Here is a 6,302-nt window from a genome sequence, read left to right as displayed (position 1 = left end):
ACTCTATAACAGCACTGTACATGAACCTGTGATTTACCTTTCAGACATATGATCAACTAAAGAACATGTGATGGACCGAGCAGTGAAGGAAACTTAGGCACAGGTTAATGTCCTAAAAAATGATTTTTTTATTTAACCCAAAAAAACATAATTGGTTAAATCATGCAAAAAGAATCAAAATCTTGGGCCCATAAAAGAGGTAAAAATAACAAAACTCTACTCAAAGTTGACAACACTACTGATAACTCAAACAAACTGCCCTAACTTAACGAGACAAAGGGGAAACTTAAATAGTGGCTGATCAGCCCACAAAAACAGGAGAAGGGGTAAAACACACAAAACCTAACTAAACCAAACATAATGAACTCCAATTCCCCCCCCCCCCCCCCCCCCCCCCCCCCCCCCCATGGTCCCGAGTTATGGCGTGAACCAATTTGTAGTCTTCCTTTAAAGCTCGCTCCTCCCCTTTTCCACCTCTTGGCTCCTTAATCAAGGGACTGGAACAGCTGCAACTAAGGTAACTCAGAAAACAAAAGATTAATCATACATAACAGTGTAAACTAAAATGTGCGCACTTATTTTAGAATGCAGTGTTATGTGGGTATGTGAATGAATTCTAAACCAAAACCAGTTATTTATTGTCCTGTAAATTAATTCCTATATTTAAAGAAAGACAAATGTGAATGCAATGTTACTTATAAGCCTCTACACTAACATGGTGGGTATTACCAGTGAACATGAAGTGTAAAATCTTTGTGTGGGGCTGTGCATTGATTTCTCTTGGGGCCTTTCAGACATTTGGCTCATCAGCAGACTCTTGCAGCCAATCGACAACCAGCTGGAGGCTGTACGTGAGACTGCTGGAGATTGATTGCTCAGAACTCACCTGCCTCTGCTCTACCTGACAGAGTGATCAAACAGATGGTGGATCAATACATCAGTTAATAGTATAGATTGACTACCTGGACAATTGACCTTCCAATAACTCTCTCTGTCCTCATCCAGGCCTCCCAGACTGTGGAAGCTGTTGACAAACACTCCTGACAAAGATGGAGAGGTCAGAGATGAGACTTTTTGTCATGTTTGGTAATGCCGAGGCTACTTCACAAATAGATTTTCCTTCTCTCCTTGTTCACTCGTCCCATACTTGATTGCTTCATATATAACCTTGAGTGATACAGCAGGACTTTATCTTCCTTTCAGTTGTTACTTTAAGTCTGTCAGTGGAGATGTACTCATTTCCTCAACCACTGAAAAGCTATTTGTCAAAATTACCTTTAAGCTTCAATCACACGGTTCATCATTTTAAAAGAACACATTTCACTCAGACTATTTGACTGCATGTGGGAGGAAGAGAAGAAAAATGGAGGGGAAAGATAAAAGATCACTTTTTGTGTATGGCAACTCATCTTTGCTCCCGCTGCACTGACATGCCACCTCCTCCTTACTTTCTTCAACCTGCCTATCAACTAAAGATACATTTCAGTGCTGACATGGGTGTAATTACCATGATAATGTAATTATCATGTCGGATTCTCCATATGCAAACTTTATGTACATATTTAAACATCTTTGCTCACTTGTACCTGTGACTATACATTGCAGTCGATAGAGGGGAGATTTCTAAGTGCAATAAGGACACTGGACAATTTCTGTTGCTGAATTTCATTAATGTCAACATGTAATTCTGTTGTGCCTTCCACCCACTTAATTACAGTCAGTCAGCCATAGATAAATATAGCTGATCTGAAATAGTGTGATTTTAAAATGTTTCAGGGTGTCTGATGTATTTCCATTGTAGCTCTTTTGACTTGTACAGAAGTTGTACTGTTCTTGGAATCTGCAGATGGCAGGGAGAGGAAAGGCAAGGTTTCTGAAATATTTGGGGGAGGAGGATCACAGATTTTTAGAAGGGAGGATTTTGCAAGACAGAGATGTTGCCTTGCCTTATGTTCAGTTTGTTTTGTGAATTGGTGAAACAGTCTCAAAAGAGTGAAGCCGCCAAACTCTAGCTAATTCTGATTCTCATGGCTGCCCAGTCCATCAACATGTGACGCCAAACCTTCCTAAAGTGCTGGGCATGCGACTGATCTAACCATTGGCACAACATCATGGCGAACCAATACCAAAAGGAAACCTTGTGGGGCAATCGGCAGATGCCAAAATTTGATAAAAACAGGATCAAAGGCATTTAAGTATGAATAGGATTTGTGATCAGTCATTCCTGGGAGCCACAACCAATGTATCTGGTATTGTATTCACCAATGGGAAACATAGTATTTGCATACTGACACATTCTGCATTTCTCATTCAGAGAGGAGGTGTAGAGGGCAGAATTTCTGTCTATGTAACAGAAAAAAAAACAGATTTAAAATGTGTGTTCTAAGAAGATTATTAATTCTTTTATCGTTGAACATGCCTGGAGGAGGATTTTTAAATATAATTGAAATTCTGCACAACCCACCATTAGCACACATGCTATGACCTTTAGGATGTCAAATTCAACTGAGAATATCTGTCAACCTGCTGGTTATCTCACCACACTAAAGTCTAATGAAATAATACCTTTATATGTTTCCAGTTGACCTCTTCTAATGCTTTGGACACATCCAAAGACAAGATGAATTCGACAAAGACCAGATAAACCACACTTAAAGGCCGTTTCTACTGTAACAGCTTCCATAGATATGATGGCAAAGAGATACATGAGTACATGTTGAGTACATAAATACTACAAGAATGAAGAATCCTACAAGAGTGCAATTTATTATTATGCATATTTGTAAAACACCAAGCTCAGTTTTTCACTTTGTATTAACTTTATATAAAATTAGTTATTTCTGTGTGGAGAAGGCATTACAGAGATTTAAGAGCTCGTGCTGAAAGAGTGAGACTTTTCTTTGCTTGTGTCAGTTTCTTTGCAATGTCAGAAAAAGATGTGATAAATATGTATAGATTACCAAGCTATCTAATGTTAAATTTGCTCAATAATCTCAGCGATGACCTGGAACCTCCAACTAAAAACAGGTGTCATGCAACAAGAAGTCTTCCAACACTTTCAAATCTTCTTCCAAAATCCTGTGGTTTGTGTGGTAGAAACTTCACAGGATGAGGATACTGAATTTGAAATTAATGTCCAAAAAATGTCCTAAAAATATTCAGATTTGGATGGACGTCGGAAAAGCGAAGTCTTAATAGCAATTTAATTTGAATTGGTTTATAGTTTGCTGTTTGTTTGCTTTTTGATGAATATGTTTATGTCAATGAACTTTAAAAGCACATTTTGCCTTAATAAGGTTTTATTACATTCAAATTAAGCAGTTATAATTTCAGGACCATGGACAGAGCAAGTTTTCACTTTGTGTAATATGATGAATGAACCCTGACATTAGGTGCTATATAGATCAGTTTTCTATCGCAACGCTGGAGGTTGCCAGGAGCTCACCAACACGTTTCTAAAGCTGTGTGACTGAGTGCTTATCTCCACCTTTGCTGATGGGTGGTTATCCTTTAGGATCCATTTATGCTGTGGAATTAAAACTCATTCAAGGGCCTCTGAAATCTATGATTCAAGAATATCTGTGTTTTGGTGGTAGGCTCAGAGTAAACACCATCACGGATGCTGTTGTTTTTATTTATTTATTTTTCTAGGACATTAGGTGCTACTTTCTGCAACTTCCTTTCCATATTTGATTTGACAGATTTTATTGACCTATCTTTGACATGGATGCACTTTTCTGATGCAACTCCAAAATAATTTGTGCCTAGGATGATGGGGCCAACAATGGGTTCTCTGTGGTCTTGTTCATTCAGTTTAAAGTACACAAAGCATAATTGCAGTAAAAATAAACACAGGAGGTTTGTTTAAAGGAAACTTTTGGTCCCTAACCTTAATTTACACCTTGCTAGATATTTTTGTTTGCATCTGCCATCTTAAGACAGTATACCGTATTTTTCGGTTGGTTGAACAGGAACTTGAAAGGAACTTCTAATTAGTATTTATATAAAGTGTAACTTAACATTGGAGACATTTTGAGTGTTCATATGTTCTCATCTGAAGGGCTGCCATCTTTTATTTGTTCTTGGGTCCAATCCAGTCAATCACATGAACTGGAACTTCAAGGAGGCACAAACTGATGGCATGCCTCATTAGACTGAAATCAGAAGCATGGTGACGCAGATTTGGGTCTAAACCCATGTCATCCTCTCATTGTCTTTGGGTTGGTTGTTGTTGTTTTTGAACTTTTGAACTTAGAGGGCAGACAACTTGGAGACAGAAAGTGCTGCCAGTGTTGTTTGTGCTCATGCCAAACACAATCTGGCAACCATGCCTGACTGAGGCTCTAATGAGTGTACTTGAGAGGGTCAGAATATTAGAAAAAAATAAACGAGCCAGAGAGAAACAGCGGCCATGCTCTATTAGGAACAGAATAGGTGGAGATATTTTTTTGTTCCCGGATACTCCACAGAACACAAGCAATATGAAGAGATTCTCAAATAATGCTAAAAATACTTAATAGATGCTTTTGAATGCCACAACAGATATATGCAAAGAAGCACATAACCTTTGGGCAAACAAGCTGGCAAAAATGTAACCAGTCTTTTCAGACACACTAATATCTTGTTATGTAACATTTTCATTATGGAAGGCCTTTGGTGATTTTCTAGAGCTCTCAGACTTCCTTTTGGAGCTGCCACTTTTAGAAACAAAGCAGAAGAAGACATTTGATCAAGTTTCCATTTGCCTACAGTTACCTTCCCAAAATATGTGACAATATAAATCACAACAAATCTGCATTTGCAAGGATGTAGTATGTCCATGCTTATTTTTGCTTACTCATTTACTTATTTATTTATTTATTCATTTTACCATTGCTCTCCATTATCTCCATAGGTTTGGAAAGTCTGTGGAAAACACAAACAAAACTAAAGCTCTTTGATCAAACTTGTAAAGTATGTAGAATATCGTGCAAAAGTTCATTTATTTCTGTAATTCATCTTAAAAGGTGAAACTAATTTATGATATAAACTCATGACATGCAAAGTGAGATATTTCAAGCCTTTCTCCAAAAGTTGACTCTGTTCATCTGGACGTAGCATTTTCAGTGGGAGAAACGTTTTGTCACTTGGATGAGTGACTTAGGGAAGATCAGGATGCTTCAATAGCGTCTTCAGCTCTTCTGCATTGTTTGGTCTCATGTCTCTCATCTTTCTCTTGGCAATGTTCCACAGATTCTCTATTAGGTTCAAGTCAGACGAGTTTGCCGGCCAATCAAGCACAGTAATCCCATGGTCATTGAACCAGGTTCTGGTACTTTTGGCAGTGTGGCCAGGTGCCAAGTCCTGCTGGAAAATGCAGCATCTCCAAAAAGCCTTTTTGTGGAAGAAAGCATAAAGTGCTCCAAAATGTCCTGGTAGGCAGCTGCATTGATTCTGGACTTAATAGATCAACACCAGTAGATGACAGGACTCTTTTCCTGACAATCCTCTCCAGCCTGTGGCCATCCTGCTGCTTGTGCACCCTTTTCTTCCACACTTTCCCCTTCCACATAACTTTCTATTAATGCTTTGATATAGGACTTTGGGAACATCCAACTTCTTTTGCTATTACCTGTTGAGGCTTTCCCATTTACCATTTAAAGGCTCAGGAACCCTTTGCAGTTGTTTTGGATTAAATAGCTGATTAGGGTGTGACACTTTGAGCGCACAATATTAAACCTTTTTTTTTTTTTTTTTTTTACAACATTCTACTTTTCTGAGCTTTTGAATTTGGGTTTTTTATAAGCTGTAAGCCATAATCATCCAAATGATAACAAATAAAGGCTTGAAATATCTCGCTTTGCATGTACTGAGTCTATATCATATATTAGTTCTAATTTTTGGAGTTTCACCTGTAATGTAATCCAAGCACATGTGTTATTTTATACCTCCTGTTAACTCTACAGGTTGAGTATCTGAATATCTGGGTGTTTTGATATGAGATTATGATTAAGTTAGACAAATGCCAACAAGCTTATAACCTGCAGGGAGAATGCACACTGAAAGGTTTCAAAGAGGCACACAACAATTCTATAACTGTTCTTTCATCAATGTTTGCTTAAACTAGCTTCCAGTACACTAATTTAATACCCAAATGAAGTCACAATAACAATATTATTGTGATAAATTATAGAAATTGATTTAATAATAATAACAACAAAATGCACGGTAAACTGAGTTTGACTGATAGTCTCCGTTTGACAACTGACTTACCCAAAATAACTGTGCAGAAAGGTCCAGAGACTCCATTCCATAAATATGCA

The 6,302-nt window shown here is 37.8% G+C and overlaps 1 long non-coding RNA gene across 1 annotated transcript; it reads left to right on the top strand.

Moving 5' to 3' along the window:
• Positions 1-396: 396 nt before the first annotated feature.
• LOC146511653 (uncharacterized) lies at positions 397-5,608 on the top strand. Its single transcript, XR_014875992.1, has 3 exons — positions 397-924; positions 1,006-1,057; positions 2,582-5,608. It is a non-coding gene; the product is annotated as an uncharacterized LOC146511653 (long non-coding RNA).
• Positions 5,609-6,302: the final 694 nt, after the last annotated feature.

This window comes from Neolamprologus multifasciatus, chromosome 9 (genome assembly GCF_963576455.1).
Source record: "Neolamprologus multifasciatus chromosome 9, fNeoMul1.2, whole genome shotgun sequence".
Classification (NCBI taxonomy): Eukaryota; Metazoa; Chordata; class Actinopteri; order Cichliformes; family Cichlidae; genus Neolamprologus; species Neolamprologus multifasciatus.
Note: the sequence above shows the minus strand (reverse complement) of the source record. Positions and strands in the feature narration are given on the sequence as shown.